Source organism: Balearica regulorum, chromosome 13, assembly GCF_011004875.1.
Source record: "Balearica regulorum gibbericeps isolate bBalReg1 chromosome 13, bBalReg1.pri, whole genome shotgun sequence".
Lineage (NCBI taxonomy): Eukaryota > Metazoa > Chordata > Aves > Gruiformes > Gruidae > Balearica > Balearica regulorum.
In genome coordinates, this window is record NC_046196.1 from 2,224,945 (window position 1) to 2,251,329 (window position 26,385).

Below are 26,385 nucleotides of genomic sequence, written 5' to 3' on the forward strand. Positions count from 1 at the left end.
CTTTCATACAACAAGTTTTCAAGCTTATTACAATACTCCATGAAAAATTTGATTAGTTTACGAGAAACGTGATGACCTGGCGATGGTTTTGGGAGCCTATGTACCACCTGTGAATTCTGTTTGGCCACTGAGAACATTTTATGTCTCTGTTTTATTACTGAAAACTTCTTGAACGTGGAGTTTATCTGTTTTTCCCATCGCCTTTTTCCACCGATGAGCCTCTGGAAGCTCAGCGGCCAGAAACACAGGTACCATTTAGGCAAACCGTTTTTTAAATCTGAATTCCAGTGCTGAAATAACGAAGCAACAGACCTGGTGAGATGCCTGAGTCGTACGTTGGGGCTGAGCAAGAATCATCTGGTAAAGCATGGGAAGATTATGAAAGAGAAGATCTCTCGGCGGTCATTTTTGGAAACCAGACGCGAAAGCGAGAAGGGCTCTGTGTGCAGGAGGAGAGCTCAGGCGCATCAAAGCAGGAGGAGGGAGGATCTGGGATTATTTAGAGGGCTTGGACTTGCGTTCAAAGACCTTTCAAGAGGCATTAAACAAAAAGAGGCAGGAAAACGTACTTGGGCATTTCTTATTTTGTCTAAATCTATGTGTTTCTTGGGTTAGCTAGAATAAAACACTAAGGTTTCTTTAGAATCTTTGCAAAGTCTGGATCTCTGCTTTATCTATCATGTCTCCTTGAAGAGGTGAATTGCAAAATCACCACGATTTTCACCATCCGCAATGGATCAGCTTCAGGAGTCCGAGAGGGCCCTGGACATGCAGGTCTGCAGCAGCCGGGCTGTGTGATGGGGACGAGACCTTTGGTTTGTGCCCAAGAGGTGAGAGAACGGCGCTGTAACTAAACCGGAATAAAAGCAGCTTTAAATGCTGAGCTCAGTGTAGCGGGACTCGGTCTGACGGAGGAGTTTCACCACAGCCCTGTGACATCCATTACATGACATAACCTTTAAAGAAATGCATACCAAGGACATTACCAGCAAAAATCCCTCTGCTTGAGCAGAGCAGCAAACAAGCCGCGAAGATGATTTATGTCCATCTGCCGTTACCCTTACAGCTTAGTGAATTCCTTTGGTAACATCGGCGGAGGACAACGTGCTGCTCTAATTCCAGTAACGAACTTAGATCGCATTCATCAGCACAGATCAGATTAGGAGGAGGAAAGGTAATGAGGCGTCACCCATGAAATATGCCACGGCCGCCTGGGGATGCAAAATGAGACCCATCCCCAGGAGAAGCTTCAGCAGTGCAGGGGCAGGTCCCCTCTGTGACCGCGGACATCTCCTGGGTCACCCCCTCGGCCGCTGGCCTCCTCTAAGGCAAAGCTGGCGCTGGGACAGTACGTGCTCCGATCACACTGCATGGAGCAGACACCTTGTATGCTCACTGCAGAGCACCCGAGTGACCCTGGGTGATTCCTTTAACCCATTTCCATCCTTGGAGCCGCCTCTGCCGCGGACCGGGTGCTCGTAGCCATGGCTCTGCTCTCCTTGGGCAACTCTTGGTCCTCCTACAGCACAGCAACAACTAGCTGAGCTGAGAGGAGGAAGATGGGGGTTAAGGAGAAGCGATGCTTCCCACAATTTGGGGGTCATCGTAATACCTGGCTACAACATAAACAATCAAAGGCAGCTTTTAACTCTAATTTTTCTGGCAGTCAATTAATAACCATAATGTTGCTTTAACGTAACGTCGAGTATTTAACTTGAGATTGCTGGCATGCTTGCACAAGGCTATGACTGGGAGACAGGATGCACTAATATTTGCCAGTGAGACAGAACAGAAGACAAGAGATAAAGAACAGGATTACGCACAGCACACTACATACTCACACAATAAAGAGCATTATTTCATTGCTCTTGGGACCGTCATGCAAACTAATTAAAATGGTATTTCAGCATATTGAATTAATGACTCCACTGAGGGCAAGAAAGATCTTATCAACAGGCATTTTGAAACCTCATTTGCTCTAAAAAATGTACCAGATTGGTAATAATCTCAACAGCGAACTGGCAGAGTCAAGTAGAAACACACGTTTTGTCAAGGTCTGCGTGGGGACGAACGCCGCAGCTTTGTAGCGCTGCAGATGCCATCGGCCAGGAGCGGGGCACGGCAGGACGAGTGTCGAGCATCACTCGGCGCTTTGTGCACTGATATTGCTCTCTTTGTGGAAACTCTTACCTTCTGTTCAGCTTAAAGAAAGGATTTCTGGCTGGACAGAAAGGCTGCAGGGAATGGGGTATTTTGCCCACCTTCCTGAGGAAGGTGCCATGAAAACATCACCCACCCAACTCCCGCACACAACCGGGGCTCTGCTTTGGGATATTTTTTACCCACTGCAGCTCCTAGACTAAAGATGCTTCACGCAGGATTGACAGGGGCCTCCTGCATCATCTGCTAATGCTGAAAACTATGTCGGGTAGTCCCCTTCACAGACACAACCAAGCTCCAGCCCAGAACCAGCCAGGATTTTGCCCCCACTTCTCCCACGAGAAGGACGTGTGTGACTCATGGCCACGTACTATGCCGAAGTATGGATTGATGCGCCTGAAGAATAAAAAGAGAAATAAAATGCCTTGGCTTCCCTCCCCGCTCATCCCTAGGCTCCCGGCAGCCTGGGTCAGACCCTTGCGTGGTGCAGCCCACCACAGGCGACGACATGGGCTTCACCGCCTATGTGGTCCTCAGGCAGCCCGGGGTCTGCAGGGTGAGCAGTGTCTCTACTCAGACATACCACTGCCCCATCGCAGCCATAAAGTCTTTCCCATGGTCCTGAAGTCAAGTCTCAGAGCAAGAATCAGTGCAAAACCAACAAAGTCCTGGAGAGTGTGAACAGATGCCAAAAAGATAGATGGGAAAAACTTGCATTTCCAAGTGCCAGAGAAGACAATGAGACATAACAAAGTTCTTTGTTTGGGAGAGGGTTTTCTTTAGGGAAGAAGAGAGAAGACTGGAGAGGGAGTGGGGGGGATAATCGTCCATCTCACACCCAATCCAACAGTCAAATAATTCTACTGAAGCCAAAAATTTTTCATATCCAACCATCACATTTTGGTGCCAGAGAACTCCCCGTCCAGATAAGCTCCCTGAGAAGGGACATGCCCTGGGTTGGTCTAGCCAGCTTTCCTTATTTTACATAAACCCCCCCGTCCTTCGGTTCAGCAGATGTATAGCAGAGCTGGCAGCAGGGATGTGCCGGTGTCATCGCGCACATCCAGCCCACACGCCCAACCACCCCGTTTGGGTCCGACGGAGACTGGGATGGGCGCAGAAGATCAGCTGGAAGCTGAGCATTTGCATTTCGAGAGAGGACCGGCTGCGGGGAAAAGGCAACGTGTCCCAGGGGAGGAGCAGGCAAGTGGGATGAGATGTCCTCTCACCTAAAGTCTGAGAAATTGGAGCTGAACCGTGCAGCTGCTGCATGCGGGAGTCGCTGCGGGGACGTCGGCGCAGTCAATCCTCCCCCGGGTACTCAGAGATCCCGACCGGCAGCGACATGAAAACCTCTGCCGGCTCTCGGCAGGTGATTCGGAGCGACCGGGAGCTTAACCGGGAGCTTGACGGTGCTGCAGCAGGGCTTCCATAAACCAGCACAGGCGTCTGGGTGTCCTAAAGCAGCTCTGTGTGCTTTCCGGACGGCTGTTGCACATCAGGAAAACACCCGTTACCGCTCAGAAGGATTCAGGTTAGGCAAAGGTCTCTCTTTAAGAGGTGCTGGAGTGTATGCAAACCTGTGGCCTCTGCTTCCAAAGGAGGTGATACACCTATAAAGGCGAACACGTGAAAACCGGAGGACACGGCTTTCCCGTGGTGACCTTTCAGATCTCCCGCCCCGCGGTCTCAAGGCGTGTGGCTTGCCCGGGCTCGGTCTAGCGGCAGAGCAGCAAGCTCCGACCTTCCCCTCCAGCCCCACGGAGCTGCAATGCCTTGACCTCGGCGAGGAAGCGGCTGCGGGAGCACCCAGGCGAGCACCCACCATCCCTCGGAGCCGGGGTCAGGATGGGCCGCGTTAAACCCTCTGCTGAGCGTCAGCCTGGTGGTCACGGCAGAGCAAAGCTGAAGATGTGCTCTGGGGTAATTTGAGGAAGAGGATGAGGACTTGGAGACATAAACCCTCATCCTCAGCAGGGTGCCGATGCAACTCCCCGTTGACACCTGTTTTAGGACACGCCAGGTGCCTTTCTATGGCTGTTAAGGGGGTGATTAGAACAGGCTTAGGTGTCTGAGCTTCAGATGCCTAAGGTAAGGCAGGTGAATCCATGCTTCATTTGCTAAGGAGTTACCTCTTGGGAGCAGAGACAGGCTGAGCCAGAAAACTCCCCGCTACGACAGGGGAAAAAAAAAAAAAAAAGAAGCCCCTCAAGTGTATTGACCTCCCAGTGAACTGCACGAGGAGAAAAAATAACCCGTCAGTTAGGAGTAGCTGCTATCTCGCCCGTCATCGCCGTTACCTGCGACAGCCGAGCTGACAGATCTCACCCGACGGCGCGCACAGCGCTGTCACGGGGTCTGAAGCGCTGCCAGCATCATCACCGGCTGGTACCGGGTCCCCTGGGATGGGAGACGGGGGCTCGCGGGTAGAGGAGAGCTACGCTGGGGACCCCAAAAATGAGCAGCGATTCTGCAAAGCAACAACCACAAATTCTGGTATTTGAGGTGGACCTGCGTCTCCTCCCTGCTTGGGCGGGGAGCTTGGAGACCACCGACGCTCGCCCCATCATCGTGGCGTTAGGTTTTTCAATAGCAGATCTTGAGAATGAATGTCCGGCAGCACACAGCAAATCCCAGGCAGAAAATTACAAACATCAACTTTTTTTTTTATGCTGTTTCCCATCCAGGAACAGAACAACACGGAGCGTGCTGGGAGTTGGGCCCAGGGAAGGGAAGAGGCCCCCATGGAGCAGAGATGGCTCTTGCTTAATGGTTTTTTGAATTTTTAAAATCTCCCTCCTTTGTCAGCAATTTGGTGTCCGGATTCTGAGAAAGCCCGAGTACGTTTCCTAGCTCGCTCTTACGGTTTCCCACCTCTCTGTTTCTAGGAGAGAAAACGCCACGGTAAAGAGTTAAAGCAAAGTCCTCGAGCATGCGAACCGGGGCTTCGGCTTTTGCAGAAGCCGTTTGAAACACCTCACTCCGCTGACACAGAGAGCCCTGGTTACGTCCCGACGTACCCGCAGCAAGCCTCGCTGAGAAACGGCAGCGGGAGAAGGGCCGACACACCATCTGAAATGCTTAGGGACATCACCAGCCTGTGTTCTGCGGACGTTGGATGCAAAGGGGTTTTGCAAGGCGCTCGGGAAACCCAACGCCACAAAAGGGGACGTGCGGGTCCTTTACCCCCCGCCCCGAGCAGCAGCCGAGCTCTGTGCAGGGCAAGTCAGCTGCCTTTAAAAGAAAGAGCATCTTTTCCCTTCCCCACGTAAAACCTGTGCTCGTTATCACCCAGCATTCCCTACTGACTCACGCTTGCGTTGGCATCTCCTCTTGCTAGAACAAGCCCTAAAATGACTAAAACCCTATGGTCCCTGGATGGATGGACCTGGATCTCAACACACATCAAAGCGTTCAACCTCCCGGCGTCTGCTCCTCGCTCACTGCAACTCACCTATCCCCAAGCAAAGCAGCACGCGTCGCCTGACATCTCTCAGTGCTCTCAAAAAAAAAAAAAAAAGAAAAAAAAAAAGGCAGCTCTACCATGGTTTCTATGGTGAAAAGTGCAAAGCAAATAATTTCAGCACCAATTTCAGCACGATTTCCCCGTACCACAGATTTCAGCAAACAATTTCAGCATAATTTCCCTGTACCGGAGAGCAAGATATGAGCCGCTGGAAGAGCTTAACCCCACGTGCAGGCGTAAGGAGGCTCCGGCGCACCCCGGGCACCCGAGCCCTGCCATCGCCACAGCAACCCGCCCTGTTTGCATCGCCCGCGCTGCTATTTCGGGTCTGTTCTCGGTCCCGCCAAGGGCAGTGCTTCGGTTGCTACGATAACAGGGATCTGTTTTCCACGCGTCCCCGTTCGCACCTGACGCCAAAGGAGTTTGACCTTCCCTTCCCTCCCCTCCGACAGCTCATTACGGTCAGCAGGAGACGGCAAGGAGAATAAAGCCCGACGGCGGCGTGCGCTCCAGCAGAAGGAATTGGAGCCCAGCTTGAAAACACAGCTAATAAACTTGAAAGCCTGAGCCTATCTGAAGCCAGTTCCTCAATTTTTACGATAACCCAAAGCATCGTTTGAAAAAAGCGCAGCCTCTCCGCAGCCGGGGGCTCGGGGGCGGAAGCATCTCCCTCCCCCAGCACCAGGCAGAATCGCCATTTACACCTCCAAACCCACTGGCTGGACCGGTTTGCTTCGAGCCATCAGATCTCTCTGCTCCAAAACCACGCCGTGCCCTTGCGATGAAAAATAATCATCTAACCAGAGGCTGCTGAATCCCATCAGGATCAAGCGCGTTTTCCTAGCATCTTTTATCCTCCCCGTTTGTCCAACTGAACTCTGGGCTTCCCCCATAGTGGTAGGAATTTCCTGCTTCCTGAGACAGCAATAAATACTTAAATATGTTCAATGAGCCGCTGTGCTTTTACTCATATTCTGGAGAAGGGTTCCTTGGTTTCTGGAAGAGCCGCCCCCGCACTGCCCATCGCCGGCGGCACCTCTCCCAGCCCGCCCTCGGTCCTCAACCCGACGCGGTGCATTTTTAAATCAAGCCTTGGCAAGAAGCTACCAGCATTTTTCTGGTACCAGCAAATATCACTGTGTTGGAGAGAATTCCCAATTCAGCAGGATTTCATGGAGCTTGAGAACAAAAAAATCTTTTTTTTTTTTTTTTTTAATAGAAATCTTTCTCCCTGTTGCTGCTCTACTTCTAATTCTTAATTGGACGAGGCAGGTTCTTTCCTATTTCCAATAGGGCTGTGCAAAATTATGAGATCCATTAGCTTTGCAAAGAAAAAAAGCCCTCTCAAATGATTTTCAAATTGTTCCTTGGAACACGTGTGCTCTGCGGCAGGGTAATTTTGTTTAGGGTAATTCACTTGCACTAATTTCCTGTAAGTCTTGCAAGATATACGACTATATTTTTTGGTTATTTTCCACATATATTCAGCACTAATTTCCCTCGGAGCAATATTTATGTCCAAAATATCCCCAGAGAGTGGAGGGTTTTTTTCTGTTTGCAGGAACAGTGGAAATGCCCGGTGGATCAGATCACCGGCACGTTCAATTCAGCGTTCATCGGCACTAGCAGGGAGCTCTTATTCCAAAATACATAGATAGCGCCTCAAACACAGTCCCGACTTTCCCCAAGGTCCTGAGCTCTTGGAATTGCAGTTCTAATTAGTCCGGGTGACTTCGTTTCAGTAAACTGCTCATAACTGAAAAATGCTGTTTCTGTAAAGCACAAGTTATTGGAGAGGGCAGGTTGAATGGTGAACATTAGGAGTTCGGTGGAATATTTAAGACACGTTGATGCGGAGGCAGATGCTTCGTGCCCAGGACAGGAGAGGCTTGCCCAGAGATGCAGAGGCAGGAGCAAAAGAGCTTCAGCCGCTGAGCTCAAAAGAAACCTGTGCCCCAGGAGGGGAGAGCCCTCCCAGGTTCAAATCCTCGCTCCTGGCCCCAAAAAGCTCGGTGGTGTCCCCATGATAGAGGCAGCAGGACTGGAGATAGATGCTGGGAGAGATGCAGCCCGGCGCAGGAGCATCTCCTCCCGTGCACTGCCTTTCCATCATGCCGAACGGCTTTGCACGCTTCCACATCGCTTTTCTTCTAAATCAGGAAATCTTTTCCTCAATATAACCTCGGTTTCAGGTCGACACAACGTAAATACCCCCCCTTTGCTTTTTTTTTTGGTTCAGCTGCTGATCTACAAATCCCAGCTGGCCACCGAGCCCCCGTTATAATTTGCTTTCACCTCCAGGTGGAGCGTTTCGGTTGCTGTTGCAGGGCTGAGCCCCGCTCTCTCCTTCCCAGCTGCGAGCCGCGGGCTGCGGGGCCTCAACCGGCCACCATGCCACAAAGGGGGGGAACAAACCCCCCGCCCAACCCACCCAACGCACAAATCCTGAACGCCGCCGCACGCTTTGAGTCACCGTTTGCTAAGATAGACGGACGGCGGCCGAGCGACGGCAACCCTGCCTTGGGGCACGTGCAACGAGACCCACCACCGCCACCATCTCTTGATGGTGGCAGCAAGGACGTTCTGCAAAGCACTGGATTTTGGGGATGTCCCAAGCAGGTGACGTGACGAAGGGACGCAGGTCTCGAACGCCTTCTCCGGGGGCAGCATCGGTGGCAGGAAGTTTCGGTTTTGCTGGAAAAATCATCTTGTTCCAGGGTGGATTTTCACGCTCCGAGAGGCAGAACTGGAAAGCCGGTCACAAGCCAGGAAGGAAAAATTGCAAAACAGGAGTGGGGAGGAGGGGAGATCTGGATCAAAACCCACTCTCCTCACTTACAGGAAGGCAACTGGGAGAAAGCATGGTGTGGAAATGAACTTCTCAAAATAAAGAGAATTTAATGCTAACCAAAACACCCAGACACAGATGAACTTAATCATACTGAAGTGAGTGAAGGTCATTAAATAAACAGCAAAAGTCAAAGTGTTGAGATGGGGAATATATTTAGCTATCAGCTCTTAGGGAGAAAAAATAAACATCAGGAACTGCATGGCAAAAAGTTATCTGAAGCAGTGAGACAAAGAGAAAAAAACAAATACGAGTCTTTGCTGACACATAACGTACATAATGGCTCTTTCAGAAGGACGTGGGCAGGGGTTGGGAAGGTAATGCTGCAATGGCAGGGGGATTTCCAAGGCACTTTATATGCGTTTGCCTTCTCTGGTTTCTTATTCTTCTGCACCGTAGTCCCAACACCACCATAAAAAACTTTAATGTTGACTGTGGTTGGTGTAACTACTGATGGCCGGGCTGGTCCTCGGCTGCTGGCTGACCCTGGCGTTTCAGCTCCCACTATTGCAATTAGCTTCCCTAATTGCAAAGCGCGGTGGCTTGGGCGCACGGGCGTCCTTGTCAACCGTTCGCAACTCTGCGGTATAAAACGGGATATAAATTTTTACAGTCCTCCTGTTTTCCTTTCTATCAGCTTGGCAAGAGTCCGCATTTTTGAAACAGATGATCCAGGATTCAGTTTTTGCTAATGAATTTCACGTTCATTTTGCCGTTGCAAGAAAACCCGTACTAAAAGCGGATGCAACTTTTCAGCCTTTGCGTAAATCCGATGTCCTGGGCACCAGTTGTGAGCTTTTGCACAGAGGGATCCTCGCGCCGGGCTCGGCGGTGGTGGTGATTTGCAGCGCTCACCTGGCAGTCCTCTGCGTGCAAAAACGTCCATAAAACTTGTGGGACCCATAAAATCAGAATTGGCCGGTTAGTCATCTGGAGCTTTTGACCTCGAATCACTCTTCAGTCTCCTGGATGGGGAGTTCCACCGGTTTTAACAGGACACGTGCTGAATAAAGCACTCGAGCCAATCTTTTCCATTACACCTGCACTACAGAAACATCTTTGGAAACTGGGTAAGCAGAAGAGTAATTTTCCTGATGTGAATAAGCAAGGGCCCTTTACACATCCAAACACAGCATTTAGCGAGGGGGACGGATGCAGAATTGCAGCGGAGCCCCTTTAGGAAGGATCGTTCGTGGAGCGGTCACTTGGAAATGCAAGGGAATAAACACATCATCCTCTCTGAATCGCAAGTCTGTAACAAAAAGATACCTGGACTGCAAATGCATATGCTCAGCAAAAGCAAATAAATAAAAATCAGAGCTAAAAATCACCGATTAAATCACCCCCAGAGTCAACGGGGATGTGCCCCTGACTCCTATAGCTGCGTTTAGAAGTATTACCTCAAGCTTTTAATGCCAGCAAAACCTCTGCTGGGCCCTCTAGATTTCCCCGAGTCATTAGACGGTCAAGAAAACAGCAGGCCACTGGATGCTTTTCAAACTCCATAGAAGAAACCGATAAAGCCATTTATTCTATACAGGAATCAAAACCAGCGCATACGAATTTCCGCTCCCAAAAACATTTCGATGATTAGCTTTGATTAATGGTGCCGCCAGAGGATCATTCATCAGTATTAACTAACAACATCTTTTTCCACATTATTTCCAACTCCCTAGAAGCTGAAAAGTGAAATATGTTTTTCTTTCACAACATTTTTACCCTGTTCCCATCCGCATACTGGTTTTGTGGGGTTTTTTAGGGTTGCCCACAAGACCTGCTCGAATACAAGAGGGTCAGAGGCACCAGCAGATGCTGGTCCTCCATTAACGAGCTGCAGGCATCCTTCTTCCATTTATTATTGTAGGGTTGCTTAGGAGCACCCCTTACGGGAAGGCTGCTCGGTGGTGCTGAGTTTCTAGAGTGATTTTTCTTTTTCCCTCATTTTTCTTTCCCTGCGGGATAGAACAGTCGTAAAGTCCTGAATCTGGAAACACCACACAGCCCGCGATGCTGGTTTTGCAAAGATACAGCATAAGAAAAAATTAGGTCCGATTTTGGGCTGCAACAGCATCTTATCACCACCGAAGACAAAGGGAGGGCAGAGAGCGTGTCCCATGCATGCGGGACCTTGAGGACACAACCTCGATAGCCAAGATCTCCACGAGAGCACAGCAGAGAAAACATTCTGCCCTGTGTTCAGTGATTTACCAATTCAGGAGAAATAAGAGGCTATTTCCTTACCGTTGCTTGCCCAGGTCCACGCTCCAGCAAGCAGCAGCGCTGTCTAGGATGGCCTCGGCGTTAAGTTGAGCTCCTTTTCCTGCTCTAGTCTCAGCCCCTCATCTGCTGCCAGACACCTTCAGGAAGAAAAAAAAATAAAAAAAAAAATCAAGAGATTCTGTTAGTAAACAGAAAGGTCTGTGTTACTGCTCCTCTGTTTTCTCACTTATCACTTTATCCAGGGATATTAGCAATAAAAACAGCAACTGGGGAAAGCACCAAAGAAATTTTAGAAGAAAAAGCTGAAAAGCAGAGCAAACATCACTTGCAGGAGTGGTGCTAATGTCTGCCCTCCAGGTGTGGGGCTGGGAAGGACTTTTCATCAAGCTACACATCTTCTTCCAGATGGGGTGATGCTGTGGATGGAGTTAGGGCCCCCTGCAACCCCCAAAACTTTGGTTCTTTACCCAAGAACCTTCCAGCTTTTCTAGTTACCAGCCAGCTCCTCAGGAGGAGCAGTTCCCCTTGGCCGGGGAAGATGAAGTGGGGGGAACCCAGACCACGGTAACTGCCGGAGCAGGAAAGGCTGTTCCTCTCCAGCACCATCTTCCCAGCGCTAAATTTGGGCACTTCCAGGAGACCAGAAGAGGCATCAATAAACATCAGGACTCTCCCTCTGCTTCCTCCTCATCCCCCGTTCCTCTCCAAACCCAAATGGTGGAGCAACCAGAGATCAGCTTGATGCACCTCCCGTGGTAGGGTGTCCCCAGCCTCCCCCATGGCAGACCTGCCCACGACAATGGGCAGAGGGGTCCAGCTGCCCCCCCGGCTCCCGCCGCAGCCTGCCGTGGGTCAGCTTTCCACCGAGCCGCAGAGAACAACCAGCATTCTTCTGACAGCTCGGGGAGCGTTTCCAGACCGCTGGACTCGCTTTCTGTCACTGCGGATAGGAAAAAATCTCCAGTCATCCAAAAATGGATTCCAGCGGGCCCTCCAGGTAATTCTTAAACCTTGAGACAGTCCTGGAGAGCGATCGTTCCCCTCTTAATCCCCTAAAAACATCCACGGGAAGGGTAAGCCGGCTTCCCCCACATGCCTGCCCCTTCCCCTGGAGCCCCGTCTCTCCCCGTTCAGAGTTGGACAGACAAAGGCTGCCTCGAATCTCGGCTTTCCCAAGAGTTTAGTTTCAGGTCAACGAGCCTATGAAGAATAATTGCATCATAGGAATGGCACATGCCATCGCCGTGATGTGATGTGGCTAGAAGGGCCTTCCCCAGCTGATGCTGGCTCCTGGTCCACGTTATTCCTGAACCGTCTGGATGTTGCCCCATCCTGGAAATGTCAGGACCTCATCCAGGCACTGGAAGCCCCCAGAGATGTGCTCAACTGGTGACCCTCCAACTCCTTTTTCCACCAATATGTGTTTATATTTGTGTGTTAACATAATATATAATACTTTTATAATGCTTATAAACACACTCCACGCGTTTGTATTTAGTGACATTTTGCATTAAGCTAATATTAATGCAGGTGTCTCGACTATGTAGTAGGTAGGTAGAGACTGCAACGGTAAGAAGAATAAAGCTCAGTACCTACTCCTTCAGCAAGCACACATACTGCTCCAGGCAGGCTCATATATGCTTCAGGGGTGATTTTCAGCACACACACACCCCAGCCCTTCCCAAAAATCAGCTGCGGGACAAAACCTTCTCCTGCCAGGACACCTCTGCTTTCCTTTCGGCCAGCGGGCAGCGCTCCCCACCGAGCTACGCACGCACGTACACCCTCCACGATACCCTCCATCCCTTACTGACAAAAACTACCGAAAACAAACCAAAAAGAAGGCAGCGCATGTGAACCAGAGAAATTGCGACAGATGGGCAAAACTAGAAACGGCTCTTTGTATATATGCTTTTCTTTTTTTTTTTTTTTTTTTGGCTAGGAAACGCTAGAAAATGAGGCCTTCTGTATCCAAACGGCCCTCGTTTTGCTTCAAGTGTTTCCCATTTTTAAAGCCTGTCTGCAGTTGTGTATATAGTGCTCTATAAATATTTCATTGAGCCCACAGCGCGAGCCCTTGCCTTCGAGTTCATCCTTCGACGCTTCCTTTTTGCTCTTTGACGATGCTCAAGCAGGAGCTGCCTGGGGCTGACCCCGAGCTGTCAAACCTCCGTGCAGCACAGACCGGGGAGGCAGAAGTGATGATAACAGCTAACGGCATCACGTAGTTATAATTTCTAGAGTTAGGATCATCACAGCGCGCAATTTTTTCTACCGAGAGGCTGGAAACCAAATTGTAAAAGATTTTTTTTCCCTCCTTTACTAATCATCAGCACATTTGAATAACGGGAAGAAAGCACAATATCCTACCATCTCCCAGCAAGAACAGATAGGGCAGTGTTTTTAGGGACTACTGTGCTGAAAACAAGGATCGCAGGGTACAAGGGAAGAGAAACTGGGCATCAGCCCTCCTCAGGCACCTCCTCAGGCACCTCCTGACTTGCTGGAACAAGTGCACGTGCCACTTGAAACGTCCCTTCTCCCAGTGCATCCGTTAACGTCGGCAGAGGAGGAGCAAGGGTTTAGCGGATTAAGGTTTCTCCTCCAAAAGCCTTTTTGGTGACCACCACCCAAGTCCCGCTGGCACTGCTGGGGGTCCCCAACTTTAACATGGTGGTTTCTGTGCAGAATATTTCTCACCCCTTTTCCTCCATCCCTTAAAGACGTTGCTCTTCATTCACATTAATACCAGGCGAGCTCCTCCCAACCTCTCTCTAGGACTGGATTAGTCCTTTGGTAGGTCTAAGCCAGCGCAAAGGATCCTGCCCAGTTTGTTTGCACCCGATCCCAAGAAAAAACAGTAGGTCCTACATGAATGAAGAAAAGGAAGGGAGGAGAGAAAGCATGACTCCAGCAGTTTTCACGGCATTCGGCAGGGCTGGAAATAGTGATGGCAATAATTGCCCGTAGCCTCCCGAAAACTGCTTGTCACAGATTTTCCGAATGCTGAAAAATAGAGATATATGTTTGTAAGTAACCACCAGACTCAATCAGCTCATCTTGACCAAATACTCCACAATGACATTATTCCACAATGGCATAATCCTTAGAGAAAAACCACAGCATTCTTGGACCCCAAACAGAAACTCGACACATGTAATACCTAATACTAGAGTGTACTTTATACCCTGTTTTCCTATGAGTCATTTTCCATCCCACTGTCAGTAGAAAAATGCTTTTTTGTTTATTTATTAAAGATTCTCTCAATGGTTTTATTGATGACAGAAGAAGAGAGCAAACGAGGCAGAGATTCGGCATCCCGGAGACCTGCCACCGAATCTGGCCTAACTAAAGCCATCTGCTCGGGACAGGAGCCACAGCCACCGGACCTGCTGCCAAAATCAGATTTTAAAGGGACAGTGCTAGAGTGGGGCGGGATGCAGACCAGGCTTTGCATTTTAAAACAAAGCCGTGTTACAGAAAAAAAAAAAAAAAAAAAAAAAGAGAGAAATGCTTTTTAATTTATTGGGAGGGACACGGGACGGGGGCACAAAGTTGTTTTGTTTTGGTTTTACTGTCAAAGCCCAATTTTCTTGGCACATATGGAAACACCCCCAGGCCTGTCTGGAAGAACCCACGCTGGGCAGCTTTTCAGCCGGAGAAAACGGGCAAACGAAACCACGTACCAACCCAAAAAACCGAAACTGGCTGGTCTAGCTCGATAGTGCAAAGCAAAGGCTTGATTCAGCCCTTGCCCGTGCTAACGTCTGCGCAGTGGAACCCATTAAAGCCGGCGAGAGGCAGCTCAGCATCAGCCCTGTGGGTGCGAGGCAGAAGATAAACCACCCATTTATTTAATAAATACATTTAATTGTGCTATTTGATCAATCTTCATAATCTCAACAGCTCAGGCGTGAGCCGTGGGGGTTTATTTTCCAATTTAATCTTGGCAAGACCCATTTAAAGACGAGTAGCAGCATCTTGTGGGGATGCTTGATGTGGATGGAGTCGGGGCTGCTGTGAGCTCGTACAAAGCTGGGTGAACGCAGTGGGGGTACCCCAGGACAGCTCCCATCTTCAATAGATGTTTAACCAACTAAACCTCTTCATTTTGAGTTAGGGCACTCAACTCTGCTGCCCTAGTCTGTTCTGGTGGCAAGCTACCAGATCACTGGATAAAGGAAAGGCTGATCTTTCCTTCTCCTCCAAAAAAGAGCTCCAAGTGTCTGCTCACAGAGGTTACGCTGGGTTTTTGCTGGATGTTAGGACTTTCTAAAGGCAAAGAAGAAGAAAGGCCTGCAGGCAGGGCATGCTCCAGCTCTGGGTAGCCAAATGCAGCCGATGGCTATGGAGAGGGACTCATCCTCGCTTGCTCCGTCACGCTTGAGCTACACAAGACTGACAGTCACCAGCCCACCGGCTGAACAGCCCAAATATCAGAGATCACCAAACACCACAAACCCGTCTGTGCTAATGACTGATGAAACAAGCAACAACGTGTTCACGGTCTGCAGGAGATCAGACTAACCGATGGTCGTGATCCATGCGATAGGTGCCATGAATCAAAGGACCCGCGGCAGATACGCTCGCCTCCCGATGACGACCGTGCCACCGCCATGAAGGAGCACATTGTGTGGAGCTCTCGGCATATGGTGGGACTTGCCGTTCGCATTAAAACTAATAATCACAGATCTAAAATGATAACATTAGGAACACCCTTGCTTCAAACAGAGGTTCTGTCTTCTCCAGCTTCAGCCAAACACAGAGCATAAACTCAACTATATGCCTTTATATACGTGTATCATAAACACATGACACAAGCAAGACAGCCAAGTCAGCTCTCCCGACCTATCTGCGGTGCTGACAGGAGATCCCTGGTGCAAATGTTACACATTTGCCTTATATTCATTCTTAAACAAAACGAGCAAAGGTCAAAACTAAGTTCCCGTAGGAGGGCACATTTGCTGTCCAGATGGTAACAAAATATGAAGGCCTTTTCTGTGAGCAGAATGGACAAATAGACACTCCGCAGCCCTAACGTCATTCTGACCTTCATGCTGTACAGTACACATATGCTTCTTCCCTCGGGCTTAGGCATCAGAGATGGAGTTTGGGACTAGCAAAGCGGAGTGCAAGGAGGGTACCTTATTCACACGGCACCTGCTCTTGTATTACACCAAGCCCAATGAAGCTCAAGCACCTTCATAAAGCCCTAGTAAGAGGTTCAACCTTAGGATGAAAACCCTGTCTGCAGCACGTGGGGTTTCATTTTCAGCGCTTGGCACAACCGTAAAATTACTCAAGAGTAATCTCTAAAAATAGGAGAAGGTCTGCTAGGGGAAGAAGAGAAAATAGACTGGGATCAACATCAGTTTAACAATATATCTCAGGACAACTGGGTTAACTTGCTGGTTTCTAAAAAGCACACTAAAAAAATCTCATCCTTTTGTCCCTCTTGGGAAGAAGCACCAAGGCTCAGTGGAGCAGGTTGCCATCAGCAGCAACAGCACCCCACCTTTTAGCAAGATGCTTTAACTGGGGATTTCTGTTACAGCGGTGTTGCACAGAGACTAGAGAGCTTGTGAAGAGCTGCAAGAGGAGGATCAGGGATCTGAGCAACGGTGTTGCAGCAACTTTTACCACTGGCACCACAGTCGTGCCTAAGCCATAGCTGGCCATGCAGGGGAAGGCAAGGAGAGGCAGAGCTCTTTGAGCCTCCATCCTGCCATCAGCCAGCGGTTTGGTGACCATGCTCCAGGTCCCACAACAGGGAAGATGCACATCACAGCTTCATCCAGGCTGCAGAGCAGAACTCCCCCGCAGAAAGCACTGTGCAAAATCTCCAAGGAAAAAAAAACCAACCAAACCCAAAACCAACAGGGCCATGGCCCAGAGTCAAAGCGCCTGGGTCCTACGGTCCTGGAAGCAATACTGCAGACTGAAAGCTGCAATGATTCCCAGTTGTTTCTGTTTTGTTTTCTTGGCCTAATTTCTTTCAGGCTGTCAATAGCTGCATGTCCTCCGCAGAGCCAAGCATAAATCTAGTCAAATCCTGACTTATCCGAGAGCAAAGAAACGTCCTTATTGTTATTCTAGCCAGAAACGCATGCCTTTTTATCGGCCTGAGAAGTGCAATCAATACCCTCGGAGCAAAGGTAGTGCCCACCTGCCACCTCCTCTTTCTCTGCCCCACACGGAGATCAAGCTTCTTACAACCTGCTTCTTCCTAGGCTGAACTACCAGGTAAGAACGAAGGTCCCCAATGGCAGGAGAACCGTCGCTCTTCAGCTGCAGCTTTTGGATCTCACTCCAAACGCTGAAGCTAATGCAATGTGAAAACTATTACCCAATCGCAGAGGAAAGCTAATTCTCCAGGACAGTCTGAAACATGCAAATATAACCATGATCTTTGCCATTTGAAACACAATGGAAAATTGCTAATAAAAGTTCCTATTGTGTCGGGGATGTAATGCTAACCGCATGGTATTTCTCTCTCCCTCCTCCCTCCCTTCCCCTTTGCAGCCAGGCAGCTAAAAATGGCTTAAAACTTCCCAGCTCAAGTGCTTGAGGTCAAACAGTGATGCCGAAGCACCAGAACGAAGGGTTTGAAGACCGTCTACTGCACGGCCCATTGCTTCCTCCCAGGCTCAGGGGATGCAGGGCTCCTGCTCCGTGCTCAGAGCCCAGGAGCACTGCCCGCGACTCCGGCTTGAGGGTGGACCTCCCCGAAGCATAGTAGGCTGCAGGACTCCCCTCTAGCCCCCACTTAATGCCCCCCTACACTCTCAGCACCATGCCATGGGGTAGGCAATGTGAAGTCCAGCTGGACTCCCCTTTTCCCCTAGACGTCTCCAAAAATGCCACGTCGGCATCGTCCTGCCCACCCTGCCACTGAGCCGCTGCTCACGCTGCCTCTGTCCCATGCAATGTGATAAGAAACTTTTCCCCATCCTCGTGGCTGAAGGCACCTTGTGTTGGACACAGTTCTCTCCCCTCCTTCCCCTAAAGAGAAAACGTATGCACGCACAGATGCTGCGTTGATGTCTGCCTACACCCTTGTCCCAGCCCCAGGAAAGGAAGCCCAGACACAGCAATTAAAACCTGGGCCAGTATTTTCAAGGCTGGATGCCTAGAGAGGGGCTCCTTGATGCATCTTTCAGCACAGAGACGAAGGACCTGATTGCTTTACAACCTGTGTGAGCACCTGCAGCTCCCCGCAGCCTCCTCAAAGGGGGTCGGCGCTTGCAGGGATGCCAAAGGAGGGATTAAACACCAGACTCCGGGCTCCCTGCTTTGAGGACTGTGAGTTTTCCCAAGTGTCCTTCGCACTCCGATTCATTTCCTTCCTCCCCAACCTTTTAGGCTCAAGCAGTGAAGCGACAGCGGCAGGACAGGGGTCAAGCAGACGAAAGGAGGCAAGCGCAGCTCGCATCTCTGCCCTGCTGCTTCGGAAGGGCACTCGTCTCTCCCGCTTTGTGCTTTTTCCCCCCACAGCATCCTTTCTCCTACCACCGTCGCGTACCCCGGAGCATCAGCATCTCTGTTCCAGCTTCTCCTCCGGCCCTTCCGCAGGAGAAAAGTGTAGGATTAAACTGTGGCTCACAGGAGATGCAAAACCCAACACAGAACCTCAGATCTCAACAGAATGTAGGAAAAACACCCATTACAGGGCAATCGGGGGCAATTAAGAGATTTCAGCCGAAACTAGTGGCTTCAGTGTTTCACCAAGGCAGCCAAATGGCTTTATTTCTGTGTATTTGTTAATAATCTCATTATTTACAGGACCCATGTGCTCTCTATTACCTTCCATATTCCAATATTGAAGGGACATCTGAGGCTGGTTAGCCTGTTTGTAACGGGTCCATCTTCAGCTTTTTGGTATTTCCTGGTTGGCACGTGACCAAATCAACACACTCCTCTTTCCACTTAAAAAAATGAGTCCCTCCAAGGGACTGCACAAAGCAATTACCTCGTTCAGCAATTCCTAACGCACACGCTGCCTCGGGATTTGATAGGTTTTAGAAAAAAAACAAAACCCCAAACCCTCAAAACTGAAAAACAACAACAAAACATAAAGCCTCTTTGATTCCTGTAGTTGTCCACTGGTGAACGCAGGCGAGGAAGATAGTTTGGGGGTGGGGAACATTTAAAATGAAGAGGTATTTCAGGGTTCTGGTTAGGGTGGCGGTGATTTTTAGGAGGATCGGAGAGTTAGCTACAGATGTCAGCTGTACATCTGCAAGCAGAGGACACACTGCCAGCACCTGAACCTCTTCCACTCAATTTTCCCCTTCAACTTGCAGCTGACAGAGGCTCAGATGGAAGAAGCCACATGAAGCAGCAGCATCCCTTCTTGGATGCTGAAGGCATCTGCTCCAGCTGATTTAAGAAGCAGCAGCCTGAAAACTGAGTGGTGTTCGCATCTCTCTCCCGTGCATCACGCATATTACCACTCCATGAGGTGTGGGTCTGCGTTCCCTGCTGGCATTCCTACGTATCACGGTGCTGGTGTTTAGCAAACTTTGCTTACAGCGTGTTTCTTTTGCCCTGAGAATCTCAGCCTGGTTTCAACATCTGGTACTTTCAAGGAGATGAAGTTTAGGGAGGATTTCCAAGCTGTTGGTTTCAGGCAGAGCAAGTGACTCACTGATGGCTTCAGCACAAGTTGCTGACCCATCCTCAGCCCCAAACAGGCACCCTCAGCTTGGCTTCCTTATGCCCACCCCCACCCAGCACAAAACCTGGGCAGCAAACGTGCTCCCTTCCCAACGCCACCATCCCCTGGGGCTGGTCCCACGGAGCAGCCCACCCTACCATCAACCAACCAAGTGGAAATTCTCTGAGTGCAACACGGACATCTTAGGAGACTTATTTCTGCAAACCACATTGTGGGACCAACATCCTGATTTCTCTTCTAAATACATGCCCATGCACACCCATGTGGATAAAGGATACATTTCTGGACAGTTCGCACACCACAATTATCACCAAAACTAGTAGCGTGTAGTGAGTCAGATTAAATTCTTTTCCAGGGCAGCCAGAGCCAGTCACAGCTGGGATCCAGAGGCTGACATGCTGGGTCTCAAACTCCCCGTCAGAAGAGAGCCTGCCTTGTCCCCTCGAGAGAGAAACCCACGCTTACCGCTTCCTGCGGGGAGAGGCATGCCATGGGGATGCACGGCTGGCATGGCCTGCCGGGAAAGCTGAGCTGCTCTTACCACTCTTGGAGAAGAGGGAATTGAAGGGACGATTCCCAGGCAGCAGGGATGGGCATCCGCAGAGATGCTAACGCACCCTCTGCCCCACCACGCGCTCCCAAGAGCAGCTAAAAGTACAGACCTGATCCCCGACAAGTCTGCCTCCGTCCTTCCCAGGAGCCACCTTCAACATCATGACGCTACACAAGATGGAGGTTACGACTGCCAGCAAGGATCCAGCTGAACATGCGCCCGTCAGCTGGACGTGGTGGGGACCATCACAAGCTGCAGCTTGTGACCACCTTCGCTGCTGCCAGATCCCGCCGGCACAGCTAGATAGGCAGATTTCCTGGCACTTCTAACTTCTCTGAGGTTCACGGGTGGCCCAGAATATGACAAAATCTTGAGTTGTTAGCAAAGCAAAGAGATTTGGGCTGGAGTTCCTGGGTAAAACTGCCAGATGTGTCACTTTTACTCAGAGCTGTATTGGCAGATCATCGCCGCTGGGGAAAAAGCTGGAGGGGAAGGAAAGGAAATCAAACAATTTCCCAAGTCACCTGTTTTCTTTATGCCAGTGCTGCCAGCTTCATACCAAAAAGTGCAGCCTGCAGATTTAACTTGGGCTAAACGGGATCCCTTCTCCACTCCTCCCTCTACATCCCTTGACTTGAGCCACTTCTAGGCATTTCACGCCTAATTATTTATTATCCTTAATGAACGTTCTCATGCATCCGCCCCTATCCTCATCTGTAGCTGGTTTTAATCGGGCAGCTCCGTCCTCAGCGGCCAGAAGTTGTGCAATCTTTCGCACACATCTGCCACCAGCCCTGCCCCACCTCCATCGCTATTTATTTTAATCCCAAACAATGAGTCTTGAGGACTTTCTCTGGTCCGTCTATTCAGGGAGAAGTGTCAGGCACTGCACAGGGAGAGAGGGACCTTGCCGAAATAATGTTCCAGGCGGATGCGTAATCAACATGATGGCCTCATTAACAGCACAACCCAGATAACGCAATCCTTGCAGCGCTGGCATTCCTCCTTGCTGAGCAGGCGCATAATAAATCAAGAGGAGATTTGGTGGGAAAGAAAAGCCCTGCTCTGTTCCCACGTGCTCTGGTGGTACAGTTTTCAGCCCCAAAGGCCCCGAAATTTCTGCTGGGATGGAGTAACCGGAGATAATAATCAACACCTCCTGCAAACACCTCCCTGCCTGCCAACACACCGGTCCCCAGCTGGATCCCTCGGGCTCCTACCCCACGCGGTACGACCCTGCAACGGGCAGCTGGAAATCTGTGGCAGCCATCGGCTGAGATACTACAATTGATTCTCCTCGAGTAAAATCAGCCTCTGAAATCCCCCCAACACGCGTCGGCTGCTTTGGAAAGCTGTGCTCTGCTTTTCCTTTCCTCTGCTCGGAGCCTCAAACCTGATATGGGGGTAAGGGAGATTCTGGCCCTTTTTTTTTCTCCTTCTTGGGACTCTTTTTGCCTGCCTGTGATTGTAATGTGAGCTCCTGCCTGGCGGGAGGCAGACAAATAAACAGAGCTGCACCGCTCCCGACCCAGCCTGGAACCACAGTGTTCCTGCCCCAGAGAAGTGCTCCTTGTGAGCCGCGCTCCCGGGAGCACATCCATTCACTTGAAAGCCTAAATGGAAACCCTTTGAAAACGGTGGGAACAAAAAGGGCATAGATCGGTCCTCGGTCCCGCAGAATAGAGCTCTGCCTGGCAGCCGCCCATCCCACAGGGGGGAAAAAAAAAAAATAAAAAAAATTCCACAATGTCTGTTTATTTTCCATTCATCCTTTCTAGGTAGCCTGTGCTGTGTGCTTGCCTTGTGAAGGAGCAACAAGATGAATTCAGGCACATTATGGACAACTTTCCTCATCCCACAAATGCTCGCAGCCTCCTGATGCTGCTGGCACCCGCTGAGGGCTAAGAGATGAAGAACTGACCCAAGGCAGAGAGTCGTCTTCTCCTCGTAGCCCCAGGTTTCCTGGAAATATGGCAGGGAGGATTATAGCTTATGAGTATCCCAGCAGAGGTTGCACGCTGGAGAAGTTCAAGGGAGAGGGATGGAGGGAAAGGCCAAGAAGCAATCCAACAGCACAGCAAGTTTTCATTAAGACTGACTTCAGATTTGGCTTTCGTGCACATCTCGGATCCAGGCTGCTTCGCATAAAAGGACAGTTTTTACCCCAGTGAACATCATGGTTTAGATTTACATCAAGGCTTTTGGTTTGAGTCTGTTTTGCCTGCTGTGGGAGTTTATGGGTAACTAACTTTTCCTTGGGAGCTCTGGAGATGATGGATCCCTTTTCCAAAAAAGCCTGCCGCATACTTGTTGGGATCTCACCTTGCACTTGGCAGCTGGAGGAATCTGACTGCGTCTACCTGACATCAGGAAAAAATCCATGTGGTTTGGGTTCAGTCGAGAATTTTGAAAGCGGAGGACACAAAGAGTCCCACAGACAAAAAACCACGAACATTCAAACAACCTCATGTCAAATGCCTTGGTGCTGCTCTCATGTTCCTCAGCACAAGACTCCGTTGAGTCTCTTGGTCTATTTGAAGGCAGGCAGTGGCTCACGCAGACCAGCCAACGCAGCTCCCTCAACAGACCTATTTGTTCATGGCTCCATAATCGGCGACAGGCACGAACAAAGCCCCAGATCGGAGAACGTCTAAATCTGATGGAGGCAGAAAACTTTAAAACACAAACTCAACCCCCAGTTTTCTGAGAGACCTTGAACTTCTTAATGGGGTTCAAGTACAAATCCATTTATGGATTTCTGAGGTGTTTGAAATCTGAACCGAATGCCACTTGAGGGCTTGGACCCATCTCTCCAGTTCATTTTTCAGCTCCTCTTTGACTCGAGCAGGAGTAGCCTCCCTCCTGACTTCAGGGTACTTATTTTTCCATTTGTCCCATAATAACAGAATTCCTTCTCCAAGGGTTACTCTACAGGCTACCAGTACCTTGTAGAGAACATCCTGGCAACTTGAAATGAAAATCTTTGCGGCGGCTCCACTGCAAACGCTAAATGTGGTTTGCAGCTCTGCCTGAAAACAGGCAGACAGTGACTTAGGCAGATGATCTGGAAACTCGGGTCCTTCCCAAGCTGCCAGTGAGCTTCACCTCCATTTCCTCCTGGACTCTGGGACCTTCGTCATTCCAAAGCCCTTTTAAAATGTCATCACTTCAGGGGAGGCAAGTCGGTGCTTGAGCCAGGGCTGGCCTGCTGGGCGATAGAGTGATGAGACTAAAGCTTTGAACAGTCTAGAAAGCCAGGAGAAGCCAGAGCAGGAGCTTACATCACCCTATCTCAGAGGCAAGCAAGCACGGATTCTCCCCAAGCCTTTGCGTTGTAGCCACTGTCGGACAGTTACGGGAAGCCAGGATGATGAACGTATGAGTCATTGCGGCTAGATGGTCTCCTGGGAGGAAGGAGCAAGAGTTTCCTCACAAGAAGTAGCTTTTTTCCACTGTAAATCTTCTAAGCACAGTGATGAGTCTGAAAGGTCACTGGGGCTTGGCACTGGTTTGGCAACTGAGAGCCAGATGGCTTTGATGGGAAAGAGGATAACACTGTCTCCTTCTGAGTGTCTCCCTGCTAACAGGCTTCACCTACAGCTTGTCTGGTTCACTATGGACCAGCTTTCTTCACCTCCTGGCTGCTCTAAGGCAGGCAGAAGGCAAACATAGGCTTTTGCAGGGTTGGAAATCCCGGTCCCACCTAAGGGAAGGGGAAATTTGCCTTTGGATTCAACAAGGGAAGGACTTTCAACTGAGACCCCTATTTGTATTTTGAGAGGGGATCTCTAGCCAATAGTGGACTAAATCTGCGTGCATTCTGAGGGTCCTAGGTGGACACAAAGCTTCTGAATTTGCGGCGAAGGTCCTGAATATGTATACCATCAGTGCTTCCTCGTGCAGATCTCAGCTTTGTCATTCAAATCAGTGGGGTTCCTGGTACGAGTCAGTTCCTTCCACACGTAACTTATTCACCAAAGTCCCTTTTCTTGCATTTGGGAGAGAAGCGTCAACATTAAAGGGCACGTAGATAGGAAACCCTTCATCTGGAAATGTGGAGAAGAAGGTTTGCAGTGCTGCACGATGGAGCTGACACTGCTCTGGCAGCAGCGGTACCCAAGAGGAAAGCACTCCAACACGGGAGGCTTGAGCATCCTCAGGAGTGCTCCGGAGGGTGGGAGATGAAAGCCCAGGAAAGTGGCTCTGCACAGCTTTAGCCCATCCAAGACTGACCTCTTCAGAAAGGCTAGTGGTACCACAGTCAGAGGAAAAGCCAGTTAAAAGCAAAGAGGTTGTCAGAGGAAGGGCGGGAAGAAAAGCAGGGTGATGAAGATGACAAAAAAATCCCCCTCTGTGCAAGTGTCCCTCAGCACTTCTACAACACCGCTTAAAAGACATAGGAACAGTCTGGCGACACAGAGTCTAATAACGGCTCTCCAAGGTCCACCTAGCTCAGTGTTTTGTCACTAAAAGTGGCCAAAAGCAGATGCCTAGGGAAGGGTTTAAGAATACAATAAACATGCTGTGATTTTTTTCCTCAGAATATTTCCCCAGCCTCAAAAAAAAAAAAAAAAAAAAAAAAAAAAAAAAAAAAAGCAGCTCAGGGATTTCCTGAGCTGAAGGAGGTGTTGTCTTTGTATTAAACAGGACTCGGGGGGATTTCCCCTCTACAAACCTCTCCATTGTCCCTCGGTTAATAACAAAAGAAGAGAAAGAAACATTGCGAACTATATTGATGATTAGGTGTCAGCCTAAAATGCAGGGAAAGCAATCTAAATTAACTCACCTGCACCTCAAAGCCAGGTCAGAGAAAGCCCCATTTCTTCCTCTGACAACAAAATCTTAGTTCATTAACAGAAGTTTTGCAGTAAAATCTTTCCCCTGACTTAATGGGACTGCTCTCACGTCCTTGGAAGGATTATTTCAACACTACAAGCTGAATCAGTTGGTTCATTAAGCAGCAAAGGTTGAGAAAATCCACCAGGGATTTCTTCATTGAACGTTATTATTACTTCTACAAAATGTCTCCCTTGATTTTTCAACCAGCTGCAAGCGAGTTTTTGCTTTTAAAGCAAATGAATCAGGGACCCATCGGCACCCAAACACATCTGTGTGGAAGTGTTAACGGGCCTTTTGGGGTGAACATTAGAGCTGGAGAATGGTATTTAAAGGCGTTCGACTAGGAGGGATGGTGGGGGAGATAAGTCCTTCCTCATCACACATCTGGAAGTGGCCGCAGCTGTACATTTTATCCCTCCACAAAACCACTTTTATAAGGAATTTGCCATTTGCTCTGCGTCGTTCCCAGTGACACGCAACCTGGGCAAACACGGAATCTCATGCGCAGAGTAATGACCCTTTCGCACATCCCTCCCTGGATGGCATCCAAAGAATGCTGCTAGAGCTTTCTGCTCCGCTGGAGAAATCCGTGAGTGTATTCAGCAGGACGTGTCTGGGCAGAAGACTTGGCCTAGAGGACCTGCCTTAGCCTAATTTCTGAATCAGGAATTTCTGCCTGGCTTAAGCAAAGTTAATTTTCTTTGCCACGCTTGGTAATCGTTACAGAAAATCCATCAGTCTGAGATTTTTAAAATTTATTTTATTTTATTATTCTGTCTCCCTTTCACTGGCTGGACACTGCTTCGCATTATCTCTTTCTTGCGCATCTTGGCCATACACTAACACACCAGAAATCTAAACTCCAGACTAGTTGCAACATCTTTGCTGCGTACCACAAATACAAGACTAATCTGTGGTGGGAAACAGATGCTATCATGGGAGGCACCTCCAACTCACTTCAGTACCACTGATTTTTTATATAGGTCATATCAAAATGGAGCATGAAAGGAACAAGCAAAAAATGATACAGCCTAGCAGCTCCTGGCTGGTGGTCCACATACCACCAGTATCATGCAAGCCAACTGAAAAAAAACCCCAATAAATTAAAAAAAATACACATGCAGATGCAGTCCTGCTCCTGCAAAAAAGCAAACACAGCATGAGGAAAAAAAAAATCAAATACCAAATAGACATTCAAAATTGACTTTCATTTTTGGTGGTTCTAAAAAGCAACCACTTGCACGGGCACTGCCTTCTGGCAATGGCTACTAGACAAATCTGCAAATCTTGGATTTATTTTTTTTGAAAAATGATGTCACAGTCATTCAACTAAAAAGTTTGAGAAAGGCAGATCTGGTCCCCCGCCTCAAGGCAGGATGAACTGTGTATCGTGGCATATCTGAGCGATGTCTGTCTGAATTATTGCTGAAGTCTGAAGACAGGCAACGCAGGAGATGCAACTGGGTCCAGAAACTGGTGTTTCTGATCTCCCAGCCAGTATTACCTAGACAAGCCTGAAGTCATTTGTAACACCACAAGGGCAGAAAAAAAATAACCAGTTTCAGCTCTGTTTTAGCAATATGGAAAAGGGTAATTTGTCTGGGAGATGCTTCCCAGTTTAT

At 49.3% G+C, this 26,385-nt stretch overlaps 1 protein-coding gene across 1 annotated transcript in view; it reads right to left on the reverse strand.

Moving 5' to 3' along the window:
- Positions 1-26,385, reverse strand: part of ZNF469 (zinc finger protein 469) — a 154,556-nt gene that overhangs the window by 91,553 nt on the left and 36,618 nt on the right. Inside the window, exon 3 of the mRNA XM_075765747.1 lies at positions 10,716-10,831. The gene's annotated coding sequence lies outside the window, so the exon portion shown is untranslated. The remainder of the gene's footprint in view (positions 1-10,715; positions 10,832-26,385) is intronic.